The sequence below is a fragment of the Anoplophora glabripennis genome, unplaced genomic scaffold (genome assembly GCF_000390285.2).
Source record: "Anoplophora glabripennis isolate ALB-LARVAE unplaced genomic scaffold, Agla_2.0 scaffold752, whole genome shotgun sequence".
Taxonomy (NCBI): Eukaryota; Metazoa; Arthropoda; class Insecta; order Coleoptera; family Cerambycidae; genus Anoplophora; species Anoplophora glabripennis.
The window spans coordinates 62,276-80,014 of record NW_019417803.1 but is presented as its reverse complement, the minus strand read 5'-3'; positions in this window follow the sequence as shown (position 1 = coordinate 80,014).

Genomic DNA, 17,739 nt, shown 5'->3' with positions numbered 1-17,739 from the left:
TCCTTCAATACTTGGGGCGGACGTCCTGCATACCCATCCGCCTTCAGGCACTGAGTCGGGATACGCGAAACAATCGGACACGGACTCGTTGTCGGAATCTTCTGGATCTTCTTCCCTCTCGACAGTCTCCGGTATTTTTATCTGGGACTCCGTCCGCGTCGGACGACCACTATTCGACGTACTGGGTTGTTCTCTATCAGGTTCAGATAAGTCTAATTCGGGAAGTGGGTCACCCTCAGGGTTGTCTGGTCGGCACATAGGATCATTCTGGGGGTCCTGCTATGGATTAGGGCCTGCCCACGGCCTCAAGTCGTCTACGTGTATCATATGTGGGGCTCCTCCTCGATCAACCTTATATGTTTTATCACCAAGTACTCGGGAAATAGGGTAGGGGTCCACCCAGGTAGGTCCTAATGGAGTCTTTCCTCCGGGAAAGTTCCTCACCAACACTTGATCTTCTTGATCAAAATGTACCGGTGCCTCTCTTGGCCTAGGGAATAAATTTCTGTTAAATCTTATCTGTCTTCTTTGGGCTAACTGAATTCTTTGGTCTCTCTCTCTCTCTCTTGATTTGTATTCTGTTCTTCGCGGTTTACTTCCGGGTGCCCCCATTCTCCAACTCTTACTTGTGGGGCGCCCAATAACGTAATGCTTGGGCTCAAGCCTATCGCGGCATTCTGTCTATTTCGTAACGTAAACATAAATTCATCTATGGCTTCATCCCATGGATCGTCTCCATTTACGTGGCTATGGAACCGGATCAGTTTTTTTATTTCCTGGTTCCGCCTTTCCACGGGATTTCCCTTTGGTGGTATATAGGAATTGTATAGGCCTCCATATGGTGACTTTCCAAATATCGGGTCCAGGCTGCGCTTCTGAACGTGGGTCCATTGTCGGAGATTATTGATATTGGATAACTCCATCGATGACAGATTTCTTCCATAAATGTTTTTAATATTATCGGCCGCATTGCTTCCACCGGCATCGCCTCGACCCACTTCGAACATATATCTGTAGCTACTAGTAGGAACCTATTCCCTTTTCGAGTTCGAAGTATGGGCCCATAACATCTATACTCAAAACCTACCACTGTCGCCGTGGTGGCCTGGGTCGGAGCTGAGCATGTGGTTGGTTTGCTCCCTCTCTTTTGGTTGAGGCGCATACTAAACAGTGCGGGATTCAGGTCTTCAGTTGACGTCTTAACATGGGCCAGTAATATAATTGGGATATAGCTCGGTAAGTCTCCTCCCTTCCAGGGTGGCCAGCCATCATTAATGTCCTCTTCCAGGGCAAATCAACATCCTCTTCCCCATTCTGCAGATGATCCTTATACGGGTAGCGGCATACTCAGGGCTATCTCGTTGTGCCCGTACCACTTGTTCATATAACGACAAAGGTCAATTTGTTGTAATCTCATGGTAATTGGCTGCTATAATTCTTGCGGCAAGTTATTTCTCTTCCTGGTCCTCGGTTGAGATCTTCTTAAAGGTGTATGTAATGCCACTTCCGGGTCCTGTACCATCTCCCTCGTCGGGGGGTCAGGGGACTTAATCTGGTTTCATCAATTGGTTCAGACGGTTCTTCATCGGGATTTCGACTAAGTAGATCTGGTAAAAAATTCGCTCGGCCGGGCACATATTCAACTTTGAATTTGAATTCTTGTAACAGTAGGACATAACGCGTAAGCTTTGCGCGATCATCTTTGTACCTGTCCGACCACAACAGCGCCCTGCTGTCAGTCTTCAAAATAAATTCACGATCTTCTAGGAGGGGGCGATATTTACGGCAGGCCCATATCACTGCATGAACCTCCTGTTCATTGCAGTGGTACTTTGCCTCTGCCTTAGTGAATTTTGCACTCGCACATGAGATCATCCGCTTCTCTCCCTCCTGCCCCCATACCTATCGCACTCACATCCGTCTGGAGTAAAAATATTGAACTTGGATCCGGTCGATGTAGCTTCAACGGTTGTGCCAATGCCCTTTTTAGTGCCTGGAATGTCCGGTCGGCCTTCTCATCCCAATTAAACTTCCTTTTTCCTAACATTTTCGAAATGGGAGCGGCAATTTCGGAGAACTTGGGCACATATTCCCGCAGCCAATTTGCCGTCCCGAGGAAATTTTGGACTTCTTTTTGGGTACGAGATGTCGAAAAATTCTGAATCGCACTAACATGCTTTTCCTGAGCTTCATTATGCCACGCTGTAACACGATGTCCCAGATAATTCAACTGATTCGTGCCAAAAGCACACTTCGGAAGAGCACATCTCAAACCATGCATGCATAGCCTTTCCAAAACAAGACGTAATTGTTTATCGTGTTCCGTTTGAGTCCGAGAATATACAACAATATCGTCCAGATAAACCTGGACGAACTGATTTATGTAGCCGGCTAATACTTCGCTCATTAATTTTTGAAAGGAAGGCGGGGCATTCTTGAGGCTGAATGCCATAACTTGGAATTCATAAGCAGCGCCTTCTGGGGTGTGGAAGTACCACTTATTGGTACTGTTTGCTGCCTTGGGTACCTGCCAGTACCCACTGCGGAGGTCAATGAATGTGAATATCTGGGCCTCCCCTATGCTTTGTAAAACGTCATGAATTGGTGGTAGAACGCACACCTCATCTTCTGTCAAGCTGTTCAGCTGACGGTAATCAACTCAAAATCTATGCGTACCATCGGGTTTTTTCATTAAAAACACTGGAGAACTGAACTGGGAGTGACTCCTCTTTTAATTCCGCTCCACTTCTGTTTGTATGACTTGCTTTTCTCTTTCAAAAATCGATATCTTCGGATCCGAAATGGTCTGTCTTCCTTCAGTCGAATTTCATGTGACACCAACCAAGTACGAGGTTGTATTAATTCTTCTTTAAAAACTTCTGGGTAATCTTGTAAAATTTCGGTGTAATACGGTATCCATTCCCGGAAACAGTTTTGTTCATCCAGTACCACAGGACTCAAATTTTGGGTTTGCGGACCAGCGATCTTCCAATAGATAACTTCTCTAGCGGATTTTCCAAAATATAAGCTGCCTTGTCCCATATCAATAGTGACATTTTCATCTAATAACCAATCCATTCTCAGTATCATCTTATCATTCATGTTACTGAGTAAATAGAGTAAATATACCTTGACTTGATTTTTTATCCCATCCAAGTCCATTTCAATCGTCACTGGACCAGTTGCCAAAGTCCTCTCCCCATCTGCCATCCATATTTTCTGGCGATCATCCACCAATTTTCCTTTGTATAGTTCTTCCAACATAAACGAATGAATGGCTCCCGTGTCCACTAGAGCCATAACTTCGTGTCCTTGGTATTTGATCACTATTCTATCTTATGATATTGAGTCTCTAAGGAACCTATGGCTACGTGGGGCGCCCCGACGGTTCCCTGTTCGGGGCCTCTCGCACATTTCCCTGCTTTCCTTGTCCCTCCGGGGCCGGCATTGCAGGTAAGTTTCTTTCTCTTCCCGCGGGTCGTCTGGGGCAATCCCGATCATAATGATCGTCACCACAGAATCGACAAGGATAAAAAGGTCGACGTCCTCTTTCATTACTTCTAACAATTGCTAACTCTTGTCCTTCATCATAACTACCTCTTTCCCCGGATCCTCTGCTTCCCGGGTTCCTATCTTTCAAAACTATCAGCTGTTCTTCGACATCCGCCGCGTATCTAGAAAGTTCTTCCACGGTGAATGTTCTTACGCCTATCAGTTTCAACTGTATCTCCGGTCTTAACAGCGATCGTTTATTTGTTGTCTATAAAGGGTCTGTACCTAGTCCCAATCGTTTATAAATAGCCATTTTCCTAGCTATAAACAATACAGCACTCTCATTTCCTTGTCTTATGCAAAATAAGTCCGATTGCAACTTCAATCTAATATTTATTCCATCAAAACGGTTTTGAAGATTCCGTCCAAATTCCTCGAACGTACTTAAAGTATTGGTAATCTTTATACCACTTTTAGGCGTCGCCCCTCAACTGACTGGCCGTCAGTGCCCAATCGCTTATCGGAACGCCTTCAACTTGGAACATTGTCCGAATTTCCTGCAGGAATCCCTTGGGATATTCCCATTCTTGGCCTTCAAATATAGTCTCAACCATGATGGCCGCAGCCGCTCAGAAAATTCCTCAAATGGTGCAGGCGCGCACGCGTCGTCACGCAGCCTTGATGTCATGTTAAAATATCTCACCAAAGTCAATACAGAGAAAATAGTTCATGCACCGAAATAAATGTCCATTATATAGGTATTAGGTATATTAACAACAATAGCAGGTAAGTATCACACAAAAGTACGTCTTTTGTTACTAATTTCATTATGTTTTAGATTTATAAAGGACTGGCAAAGTCTACACTGAATGTGGCAAAAGTTTAACAACGTTCGGGAAAATTCAACACTACGAGTTTATCTCACACCCACTTACAAAAGTTTATAATTCCCACACGCGTATTCTTTAGCGTTGTGGAAAAATTGTCTGTATCAAAACGTCTCTAATTTTACTATAAATGTCTATTTCCTCTAGCAATCCCGTTTGTTACTAACTGTACAAACAAAAAAAATAAATTACCTTTATTTTACAGGTTACAGCGGTGTATGCGTTGGCAGAGAAGGTTTGACTTACCGTAGAAGCTAACGGCGTCGTCTCCGAATAGAATACGGGATATCTTCAAGTAATCCAACGCACAGGCACTTTTAACCAGAAAAAGCAGTTTTACCAGTTCAAATTGAGTTCTTTAGTTCGGGGAATCACTACAACGAAAAAAAAACACAAAGCATTGCATTCAGGTTCGTATTAAGTTTTTCGACTCGAGGTGACGGCTTTGTCGTCTCGCGATTTCCAAACGGAAACTTGTCTCTCGCAGTCCACTGCCATAGAGAACCTGGCTCGTCCCGCGCAATTAGCACTTGTACGGAAGCCTTCAGCTCGCGACTCACACGCGAACTCCTTCACAACAACCGCACTTAACAACAAATTTTTGCAAAAATCTACAAAAATAAAACAACGTGCGTACTCGAAAATGACTATCTCCCTACTAACTGTTTTTTGTTCCCCCCCCCTCTCCCTTTTTCTGAGTCGAGATTACGCGACCACACCCAGAATCTGTCTGGGCCAATCGCGGCGCCCCCTCGCGTTTTTTTTTCGCGCCCGCGACACTATAATAGTTAATGGGTATAACTATGTGTAGGTAGATGTGACGCAAAATTGGAAATCTATTTACACATATCGTTTTAAACATTTTGCATCAATATTCATTATTTTATATGCACCTTACAATAACCACAACTGCACACACTACAAATTATCACATAAAATAGCGTTAAAGTAACGATGAAAAACAATGAAGCCAGGCAAACTGGCAAACCGCAAAACTAACCTAACATAATACGAATTGAAAATGTCGCGTTATCGGTCCCCTCGTCTGATTGGTCGTCGTGGCGGGAGGTGTTCTCACACGGACTTCGGGTCGTGACGCATATGGAGTTGCCGCGTCACGCCGCGAAAGTCGCTGGGACGCCAGTTGTGGCCATTCAGTGTCCTGTATCCGTTTGTATAACAAAGGCAAATAAACTAACTTTAGCTATAATGATGGGGCTTGAGAGAATTAACACTCTTTTTCATTTTTCCACATAATATTAGGGTTTTTTGGCGAGGAAACCTCTAACACGGTTAACTGTGGTTTACTGCGGTTTGTCATTTTCGCGAGAAGTAAAAGTTAACCCGGTTTGATTGGGTTTGCCAAACCGGCAAACCGTATTTGAGAGGTGTGTTAGACTTACAATTAGAGTTAATATTTGTGTCTCTTTTCTTCGAATTCCTCCTTTGTTTCAACAATCACCGGCAAATTTAGAGAAAGGATGTTTGATGGTTGTTGAAAGGTTAATAATTAATTATAAATAATGGAGTGTGATAATAAAGTAGGTAGGGTTTAAAGTTAATAACAAAAATACTGTAATAAAAGATGAATTAACAAATATTAATCTATTATGTTATGGTAGGTAATTACTTTTGCAATTAAATAATGATTCAGCAGGTAAAGCAACGCATACATGTCACAACAACAACTGTCCAAGTCAACAACCACTAGTCTAAATTAATATTCAAAATTATTTCAAATTTATTTAAACACTCTCCCTATTTGAAATAAGTCCTTGACCTCTGGTGTTCTTCAGGAATTTCACTTTATCCAATGGCTTCGTTAATAAATCTGCCAACATGTAATTAGTGGTTACATACTTAATTGATATAATTCCATTATCAATTTTCTCCTTAAGAAAATGGAGACGTATATCAATATGCTTTGTGCGAGCTTGATAAGTATCATTTAATGCCAATTTCTGAGCACCCTGATTGTCTACATATAATAAAGTTGGTTTCGTGTTGGCACTGAGTTCATAGCTTAAGCCTCGGAGCCATATAGCTTCTTGTACGGCAGATAACATTGCCATATATTCTGCTTCGGTTGTACTTAAGGCTACTGTGGGCTGTTTCTTACACCCGTATGCACAGTCGATCGCCAGCGACTCGCCGAAGTTTTACCTGGCGAATCTCTGGCGAGTCGCTGGCGAACGGCGCGTAATTTCTATTGCATAGACGTTCGCCCGGCGATCTCCGCTTTGGCGAATCGCCAGATGAGTGATAGTCTCAACTACAGGCGCTTAAGCATGCGCAATGCTATTTTACACTGATTACGTAGGTACTGTTCTAACCTGAGTTTGTGCATGGTATGGTACTTTGAAATGTATTACTTTGAGCATCTCTGGTATATAGTTATTTGTATCACATAAATTGTTGTCAAAGCATAATTATCTAAAGGGTTGTAGCGGTAGTAAAAGACTCAATAAAATTTTCCTTTTCGGCGTTAATAGCAATTGTTAATATATTAAGCTGTAGTTATAAAATATCTTAAGTAATATGTTCATTAGGGTACAGTAGGAATGGGAAAGTCGTATTTTTGAAATATTTAAGTAATTTTTTTATTAGGGTATACTAGAGTAGTTTTTTCAATTACACGACTAACAGTGACCTGATTGTATACTCTTAAGACTCCATATACTATCTACAAATAATTATAATAGGTACATCAATGTATACATTATCATCCAAACGATCTGCATTATATGAGAAAATTTTTTTCTTTGTTGAAAATTCTTTAAAATATTTCAAAATATAATCTGCTTTACTTTACAATTTACAACAACGGTTACAATTTCAATATGCAGCGTGATTTACAAACGGTGACCAAAAATTAAACCTAATATTCTTTGGTGAATTATAAGGGGAGTCTTTCGTTTTTATTTAGGGCGCTTCGTTAAAAAGATACGGGGTGTTAAACTTAAAAAAATATTTTAAAGTTTTTTAAACAATATAAAAACTGGTAACTAAAATAATTTGAAATTGGGCACATGTATTTATATAAATATTGTTCAAAATCTGAGGCCTTTTTCTAAAGTTTAGATGACATATTTTTTTAAATAAAATGGTATGCCAGTGCTTTATGGCAACAATAATGATATATTCGGATTCGTCTTTCAATTTTCTACAACTTACTACTCTCTCATGTGTATCTCCGGCACTGGGGCATCTAAATTTTCGGAAAAAGCCTCAGATTTTGTACAATGTTTACATAAATATATGTGCCCAATTACAAATTATTTCAGTTACTAGTATTTAAATTATTTAAAAAAATTTTAAATATTTTTTTAAATTTAACACCCTTTATCTTTTTAACAGAGCGTCCTAAATAAAAACTTTATACGATATACACACCTTAAAATTCACCAAAGAATACTAGGTTTCATTTTTGGTCACCGTTTGTGAATCACCCTGTGTAGGTGTTAGTATATCTAAATCAGAAATATCTCTGTTTGCGTTATACAACATGTTAAAATCACGATCCATTATTGGAACAATCTCAAAAACACAATAAAAATAGGTTACTTGCTTTCTGGAGAAACGCTGGAGATGCTACTGGCAATCTCCGGCGATTCTCCGGCGCTTCGCCATAAGTTTCACTAATGCGCATGCTTGACTTGGCTAGCGAACGACTGTGCATTGAAAATCTCGTCCAGAGAACGGCGAATCTCTGGCGAGTCGCTGGCGATCGACTATGCATATGGGCCTTAGTGTTCTAGGAAATTGGAGAGCCATTTTTCAAGAAAATATAGCCCGTAACTGAACGCCTATCGTTCGGATCGCTTCCCCAATCTACATCACAGTAACCAATTATATCTGAATTATCAATTTCTGTTTTTCTACTGAACTCCAGTCGGTAATGTATTGTTCCTTTCAAGTATCGAAAAATGCGCTTGATTGCAGACCAGTGAGCCGGACCAGGGTTTTGATTGAAGCGACTAACACAGCTAATTGCATAACATATATCCTGCAGACATTGGAGTATCCACTGGATTACTTTGGTCCATATTAAATTTTCTTAAAACCTTTTCTAAATAATCTTTCTGATCTATCCATAACTTTTTATTAACTCTATCTCTAGTTATTTGAAATCCTAATATTTTCTTCACAGGTCCAAGGTCTTTCATTTTAAAATTTTTCATTAATTGATCCTTTCATTCTATTTTAGCATCTCTGTTGTTAGACAAAATGATTATATCGCCTACATAAACAGCTAAAATCTATTTTATTTCATCTGAAACTTTGTAGTACATACAAGGATCGGTTTGTGATTGCTGCATACCAATTTTTTTTAAAAATGAATCTAACTTCTGGTTCCATATGCGACTAGCTTGTTTGAGACCATATAACGACTTCTTTAAACGACAAACCTTGATAGTGTTATCATAACATTCTGGTGGAGTCATATATATCTCTTCTGACAATTTGCCTTGCAAAAATGCAGTAACTGCATCCATTTGATCAATATCGAGGTCATTTTCTGCTGCAATCGCAAGTAAATACCTTATTGTTCTGTATCGAACCACAGGTGAGTATGTTTCTTCAAAATCAATGCCCTTTCTTTGAGCACAGCCTTTTATTACTAAACGAGCTTTATACTGAAGTGAATGTTCATCCTGGCCTTTGGTTTTGAAAACCCACTTGCAATTTAATGGTTTTTTTCCTGGAGGTAAATCGACCAATTCCCAAGTTCTATTTTCAATGAAAGCATCATACTCGTTTTGCATTGCTTGCAGCCACTTGTCCCACAAGATAGGGATCTTGTCTGCTAAGTGCTTCTTCAACATCTAATGGATCATCATCTGCTTTTGTACTGAATATGATACATAATCTTGCATTGCCTTAGGAGGTCTTCTTTCGCGCTGAGCTCTATTTATTGGAACTGCAGCCTCTGCCGGCATTTCTCTTTCCGAGTAGATTTCATTATTGTTTTCAGTCAAATCACCTGGACTCTCACTTCTATTTTGATTGCTTTAAATTTGATCATTATCTTCCATTATAGGTTCATCTTTGAATTCAACTTCTGTAATAAGGTCAGATAAATCAATAAAATGTTTATCTGATTCATGTGTTGATTCCTCTAATAGAGTACATCCTTTTTCATTTTCGACAAACTGAATGTTTCGAGAGACAAACACTATATTTGTGTTTGGATCGTATAGCCTGTATGCTTTTAACTCTAAACAGTAACCTACAAAGATACAATAAAGTGCCTTAGAATCTTCTTTCTTTTCTGGTCATATATATGTGCATATGCTTTACATCCAAATATTCTAGCATGCTTTAAGGTTGGTTTCTTATTATTCCATAATTCTTCTGGTGTTTTCTCAATATATTTACTGGGCAAGCGATTAATTAAATATACTGACGTCTATTCGATTATCCGATTATCTATTCGATTCGAAGCTTCGATTAGAAGACATCGAGCCTTTTCTATAATCGTTCGATTAAGCCTTTCTGCCTTGCCATTTTGCTCAGGGGTATATGGACAGATGAGCTGATGTTGTATACCTGCAGTTTCGAGTAAATTATTCAGTTCGGCTCCACAATATTCGCCCCCATTGTCAGTTCGTAGACATTTTATTTTCTGACCGGTTTGGTTTTCAACAAAACTTTTATAGATCTTAAAACATTCTATAACTTTCCTTTAATTTTTTTAAAAATAGACGGTTGTATGATGACTACAATCGTCAAGGAAGGTAAGCATATACTTTTTCCCAGCATACAAGTTTCACATACAAAATTCCGTTGAAAATTGTCTGAAAAGTCTACTCCATATACAAGTCCATTTTTCAACTTGTTTAAACTTGTTTAAACTTGTTTAAACTTGTTTAAACTTGTTGCAGTATTTACATGTGCCAGGCGCTTATGCCACATAGTACACTGTTTATCTGCATTACTGAACCAAGCGGATACGTTAATTTGCTTTGGAAGTAAATCCAATTTAAATAAATTGTTTTCTAAAGTAGCTGTAGTTATAAGTTGATTTGCAGAATTATAAATATTGGCACCTTCAGAGTTGAAAATAATAGTGTTGTCTTTGTTTACTATTTGGCTAACAGATAACAAATTCTCCTTTAAATCTGAAACAAAATATACATCGTGCACTTTGATGTCTGATATTTTGTTCCTTCCAACTGACAGAGAAAGCTTTACATCACCAAGAGATTCTGTATACATTTCTTCATTATTTGCAGTGGTGACAGTCAATTCCGCAGACTTTCTTTCAGTTTCTAGTGCATTTCTATTTCCTATCATATGAGCTGAACAACCAGAGTCTTATGCCCGTATGCACCGTTTGCCCTCTAAAGCGGCTTAACTTAAACTCTCTTAAATAGTAAAGCCGGCTTAATCATATTTTCGTATGCACTGCCTAAAATGTAAGCCGGTTTACTTAAGTCGAATATACTTTTGGCAACACAGGAAATTTATCGATCAGGATCAGCTGTTTTAACTCAAAGCAACATTTTAACCAAACTTATTCACGATTTGTAAAAAAAGGAAACTTGAAATCGAATTATTGGAAGAAGAGTTAAAAGCCAAAAGAAGTAATTAGAGTCAAACCAATTTTAAAATAAAAAGTTAATAAATATTATTGTACGTTTTTTATTTTTCTCATTTTTATAAATTTGCAAAAAAATGTAAAATATACTTTGAATATGAATTTGTTCTTGACGATTTGGCATTTTAATATACTGAGGTCTCAATCTGGCGAGTTCTTGTAAGACTACTAATTATTCTTGAAACTGCCGATTGGTGGATTCCCATAAAATCTCCTATTGCAGTTTAATGGCCACATGTAGCATAAAACCGCAGTATCGTCAAAAGTTGATTTATAGGAGAAACTGTTATTCCTGAAATATGTTATAAATAATGAACAAGTTTAAAAACGTCATAAAGATTTTATTAAAAATCACAGTCTATGCATCTATCTACTTATGTAAACTGAGAACAGAAATAATGTATAATATTAAAGTGGTATACTTATAAATCATTGTTAAACTCAAGATTATGTTCAATTTGTTCTAACACATGTAAAATAGTTTCTTTTTGTAGTCGGAATCTTCTAAAAAATGATAGGTCATCCATATTTTCAAAATTATTTTGTCGATTATAAAATCTACGTGGAAAACCATAATCTATAATATTCAAGATTTTCAAATCATCTTCAACACATATCTCATCTTTAATCTCCATAGTGCAAATTTAATTATAATCTATATAAAGAATATATATAAAAATAACATAATAATCTGTCGTAGCAAAACAAAAATTATTTTGAGGTTAAGTAGCCAATCTCAAGCTTAAGCCGCCAAAATTGTGGGCTGAACATTAGAAAGGCTTAAGCCAACAAAAGAGAACAGTGCATACAAAAACGTGAAATAAGCTGTCTAAATAATAATAATAATAATAATAATAATAATAATAATAATAATAATAATAATAATAATAATAATAATAATAATAATAATAATAATAATAATAATAATAATAATAATAATAATAATAATAATAATAATAATAATAATAATAATAATAATAATAATAATAATAATAATAATAATAATAATAATAATAATAATAATAATAATAATAATAATAATAATAATAATAATAATAATAATAATAATAATAATAATAATAATAATAATAATAATAATAATAATAATAATAATAATAATAATAATAATAATAATAATAATAATAATAATAATAATAATAATAATAATAATAATAATAATAATAATAATAATAATAATAATAATAATAATAATAATAATAATAATAATAATAATAATAATAATAATAATAATAATAATAATAATAATAATAATAATAATAATAATAATGCTTTATTGCCCAACAGTCAAGACCAATAATAGGACAATTACATATAGAACAATAGGTAAAGTAATAATGACTAATAAATAGGAAAAAAAACAAAGGGAACAACTTATATAACTAACTAACAGAAATCTTCATCTACAGTACCTGAAAGGATTAATAAAATAGACTTTAAGGTGGTATGATTTAAATCACAGAGATGTGACACCATATTAAATAAGTTGCACATATTATATATAGGTGACTTAAATAAAAGATTAGTTCTTCTTCGCAAACAATAAAAAGTATCAGTATTTCTAGAATTATGCCTAGGAACATGAAAATCAATTTTACTCAGCAGCTCAGGACAATCAATTTGACCATTTAATAACTTATAGAGGAAAGTGACTGAGTTTAATTTTCTCCTCAAATCTAAACTTTGAAATCCAAATCTATCAGTCAGTTGCCTATATGGTGTACCTCTTTCAGGATAAGCATTATCTATCTTAAAACATAAATATTTGAGAAATTTTCTTTGCGGTTTTTCAAGTAACTCTCTATGGCATAAATAGAATGGATTCCAAACAGTAGAGCAGTATTCTAGTTTATTTCTAACGTACGAAAAATACAAAATAATGAGCGACGCGACATTAGTAAACGATTTACAGTTGCGAAGTATAAAACCGTAAGCCTTCATTGCATCATCGACCTTGGACACGATATGACATGAAAAAGATAATTCCTGATCGAAGATCACTCCCAAGTCTTTAATTTTAGTCAAACGATTAATTTTGATGTGATTAATTAAGTAACTATAACAATAAGGTGATTTCTTCTTTGTAAAGCTAATAATATTGCATTTCTTAGCATTTAGATATAAATCGTTCAAATTACACCAGGCTTCAATTTTTGCTATTTCTCCTTGAAGAACGACACAGTCATTTAAGGAGGTAATGTTAGAAAAAATTTTTAAATCATCAGCATACATTAGTTTCCGACAGTTCAGACTAGTTGTAAGGTCATTAACAAATAACAAAAATAACAGTGGACCCAAATTTGAACCTTGAGGTACTCCCGACTTCGCCAAATACTTGACAGAACCGTAACCATTATAAAAAACATATTGTTGTCTTTCGGATAAATATGATTGTAACAGTAAGACTGAATCAGAATTGAAACCAAAGCTATAAAGTTTTTGCAAAAGAATATTATGATTAATTCTGTCAAATGCCTTTGCAAAGTCGGTATATATAACATCGAACTGAACTCCACTGTCCACCGCTTCCAATGCATACTGAGAAAGAACGGCCAGATTGCTGGTTGTTGATCTCATTTTCATGAAACCATGCTGACATGGACATATTTGTTGAGAAACCAAAGAGTATGTCCTGTTATACAAAATGATTTCAAAAATCTTAGAAAAATTACAGAGGATAGAGATCGGTCTATAATTAGTGATATCAGCGCGATCGCCACTTTTGAATATAGGGCACACTTTCGCCTCTCTCCAACTTATAGGAAAAACTCCTGTTGTAACTGAAAGATTATATATTGCCAGTAAAGGAGCCATTAAAACTCGGACCGTGTCTTTAACAATGAATGACGGTATACCATCTGGACCGCAGGTAAACTTATTTTTTAATCTTTTTGATGCCTCAATCACCTCTGCCTCAGTGATGCTTTTGAATGAAATAATACAATTTGCCGAGGACGGAAGAGCGTTGGTATGATTATTAATCTTGGGATCAACATAAACGCTGTGAAAAAATTCTGCAAACGCATTAACAATAATTTGTTGATCATTTAATGTTTGACCGTTATAGTTCATACTTCCAGGAATTCTTGTGGAACGGTTTTTTGAGTGAATAAATGACCAAAATTGCTCCGGATGATGACACAGATTAAGCTCAGCATTAACTATATAATCATTATAAGCTAATCCAGAACAATGCTTGATATATGCTCTCAGCTCTTTATATTCACGCAAAAACTCATGGCGACCAGTATTCTTAAACTGCTTATAGCACCGTGCTTTCCTCTTAATACTCTTAATCATGTCAGCCGTGTACCAAGGGGGATATTTTCGTTTAAATACTTTAAATGTCGGAATAAAACTATTGAAGATAGTATAAAGTTTGCCATAAAATAAATCAAGTGCAACATTAACGTCAACTATATTTCCTAAAAATGACCAATCAATGTCCATCAATGCACCATACAACCCCGCAAAATCAGCTCTTCTAAAGTTCTAATTCGTTTTACCCTGACAAGTATTGACACCAAACTGCTTTTCACGCACACCCAGATTAAAAAAGTTAAGAACTAATGCAGGATGGTACTATGCATCTTCCGCAACCAACGGTGCATTATCCCTATTTATAATACATGTCAAATTAGTAAATGCAAGGTCAAGAATTCGACCATGCATATTCAGAACAGTATTTATCTGCTTAAGATCACACAGATTCATAAAATTAGTTATTGTGAAAGTCTGCTTGTTAGAGTTATTTCCAAGTATAAAATCACGACAATTAAAGTCTCCAACAATAACAATACTTCCATCAAGAGCTGATAGAAACTGTTCAAATTCATCAAAGAATAGCTTATAATCGCCAACACAAACATCAGGTGGAATATATATGACAATTATAGTTACCTGAGAGATAATACATTTACAACATAAAAGCCTCTAAAGCCGACTTAAAATTATACGGTGCATACGGGCATAAGTACCACAAATTATTGTTTTTATGTTGCACTGAGAACACGGAGAATAATGCGGAGTCAACTTGCTTTGACCTCTTATCCATATTGTCCTTCTTTTCACATTGACTTGCAAAGTGTCCATGCCTATTGCAATTAAAACAACGTACACCTTTTTGCTTTTCTTTAGAGCAGACCACTTGTTCTTAATGGACTTTGAACTAGTAGCACCATACATAGTCACTGACCTGTTTTTAGGATCCGTAACTACTGATACGTCTTGCAATAACTTGGTTTTGATTGAGTCTACCGTCACTGAAGTACCTGAACTTTCAATACCCATTATCATTGGCTTGCAACTTTCTGGAAGACCTGCTAACCAAATCGTGCCTATCCATTCATCACTAATAGTCAGACCTATACTTGATAATTTATGTGCGGTGGTAATGATTGTATTTACATATTTTTCTACAGAATTACTATTTTCTAACGTAGTAGTTATTAAAACACGCAATAAACCAACATGTCTTGTAAGGCCTGAATCCTGAAAAGCAGCTTCCAATTATCCCATGCTTCTTTGGCAGTTTTTGTACTTTGGACCTGGACATAATGCTTCTTCCCATGCTTCTTTGGCAGTTTTTGTACTTTGGACCTGGACATAATTTAGTGGATCAACAAGTAATATAATTTTCGACCTGGCTTTAATTATTTTTTTATTGTCAGTTTCTGTACCTAGCACTGAATCTCACAGTTCTTCATGTTCCAAACACGTCTGTACAGCGAATTTACATGAGTCGTAGTTTTCACGGCCCTTGAGCTTTTCAATCGGCGGCAACTGATACGGCATTTTTCCGTGTACAAGAACTGATGATGAAGAAATATCTAATTTTACCGTATATCCAAACAATTCAGAAGGCGTGTTGGGTCTGGGCCCATAACCTTTTGCAATTAAATAATGATTCAGCAGATAAAGCAACGCTTTTTATTATTTTTAATTATAAGCGCATACATGTCACAACAACAACTGTCAAACCCAACAACCACTAGTCTACATTAATATTATTTCAAGTTTATTTCAACAATTATAACATTGCCGAATACATCAATTAATCTTGTCATTCGAAAGTGCATATAAAAGTCGTATAACAAATAATTATCTACCCATACGTCATAGAAATTTGGGAATCGACAATTTTTACGTCTAATTGTAAGACAAAATATGTTTACTTCTTCCATATCCACTCCACTTGCTTCAAACAGATGTTCATAAACATTAATCGTATTTCAGGTGGTGAAATTCTTTGAAAACATATCATCTGATAATAATCCATACAATAATTCCTTTTAGGTAACCCGTACATATTTTAATAAAATGGTAAAAGCAGAGATAACCAGTAAAACTAAAAATAATAAAAGCAACTCTCTTTTGTCAATTTTTTGAGGTTAGAGGACTAGGTGTAGACAGAAGTAGAGGGGAGAAGCCGGTTCTAGAGCGGAAATGACGTCATACAAGAAGTGTCATGGCGGCATGGAAGTGACGTCATATAAGAAGTGTCATGGCGGCATAGAAGTGACGTCACATGGTCATCGAGCTGCAAGAAGTGTCATGGCGGCACGAGAGGAGGCTACCTGTGGAGGCTGAGGGCAGGTGATAGGTGTCTAACATGAAGATGGCGGCGGTCTACATGGAGGGAGGCGGGTCGCTAAAGAGTTGGTTGGACTAGAGGGTTAGTTCAGAATTCTGCCCCCAGGATTTCATTTATGGCGGCGTGCGGCACATAGCGATAGGCTGGCGGCAAAGAGGCGGGGCTGTAGCAAGATGGTGGCGGCGGCAGGGAGGCCTTCAAACAGCATTGCGTCATTCTTATCCGATATTGTATCATTCAAGGTCAATGATCTCCAAACAGTAGCCTGATATATAATTTCCTTTATAATTGCAGTGTTAGCAAAATTGCAACTTGATAGTCTATTTCTTTTAATACTGCCACGGTAGCATAAACTATAACCTGATATATTATTTCCTTTATAATTGCAGTGTTAGCAAAAATTCTAACCTAATATGCAGGCTTGGCAATTTGATATTCTATCTAATTTAATACTGCTACTTTGACATAAACTTTAACCTGATATTTTATTTCCTTTATAATTGCAGTGTTAGGCAAGAAGTGTCATGGCGGCATGGAAGTGACGTCACATGGCCATTTGGCGGTAAATTTAAATGGCGGCATGGAAATGACGTCACATGGCCAGTTGGCGGTAAATTTAAAACAGCATTGTGTCATTCTTATCCGGTATTGCATCATTCAAGGTCAATGACCTCCAAACAGTAACTTGATATATTATTTCCTTTCCACGCTAGCAAAAACTGTAACCTGAAATGTTATTTCCTTTATAATTTCAGTGTTAGCAAAAATTGTAAATTGATATATTCTATCTCCTTTAATACTGTTACTTTGACATAAACTTTAACCAGATATTTTATTTCCTTTATAATTGCAGTGTTAGGCAAGAAGTGTCATGGCGGCCTAGACGTGATGTCACATGGCCAGTTGGCGGTAAATTTAAAATTCAATTGCAAGGGAGGTCAATAACCTCCAAACAGCATTACGTCATTCTTAGGTCGTCTGGGGTCAAGGTTCAGACCTGCTTGCTTCTGGTTCAGACCTGTTATTTAGCATAAACTGTAGCCTGATATATTATTTCCTTTATAATTGCCAGTATTAGCAAAATTGCAACTTGATATTCTATTTCCTGCCACGCTAGCGTAAACTGTAAACTGATATATATATATATA